The 453-nt window shown below is 21.4% G+C and overlaps 1 protein-coding gene across 1 annotated transcript in view; it reads right to left on the bottom strand.

The window, feature by feature from the left end:
* The window catches only part of LOC107681294 (probable ATP-dependent RNA helicase DDX27), a 26715-nt gene that overhangs the window by 21311 nt on the left and 4951 nt on the right, over positions 1 to 453 (bottom strand).

Below are 453 nucleotides of genomic sequence, written 5' to 3'. Positions count from 1 at the left end.
ATAAATAAAAAAATGTAGATATATATATATATATATATATATATATATATATATATATATATATAAAAACATAATATAAACAATATAAATAAAAATGTAAAATGTAATAAAAATGCCAAAAGCAGAAATTAAATAAATAAAGTTTAGGATGAAGTAGTAAAATTACTAAAAAAACAAATAAAAATGTAAGAAAATTAGAAAAATCACAAAAGCACATAATTTCATATTAAATTGTTATATTATAGTTTTATATTTCAATATAAAAATAAAGGTTAATTCAAAATATGAATAATACTACAGTCAGAGCCGATCCTCCCTATATGCAAAAATATGCAAGCTGCGTAGGGCCCCCTTGCTCTCAAAGATGATTTAATTTTAGTTTCGTTTTTGAATTTGTTATGAAACCATGAAAACATGAATAATTTATTTTAATGTGGCGAGCTGTCGCCCTTT

This window comes from Sinocyclocheilus anshuiensis, unplaced genomic scaffold (assembly GCF_001515605.1).
Source record: "Sinocyclocheilus anshuiensis isolate Anshui unplaced genomic scaffold, SAMN03320099.WGS_v1.1 scaffold1632, whole genome shotgun sequence".
Lineage (NCBI taxonomy): Eukaryota > Metazoa > Chordata > Actinopteri > Cypriniformes > Cyprinidae > Sinocyclocheilus > Sinocyclocheilus anshuiensis.
Note: the sequence above shows the minus strand (reverse complement) of the source record. Positions and strands in the feature narration are given on the sequence as shown.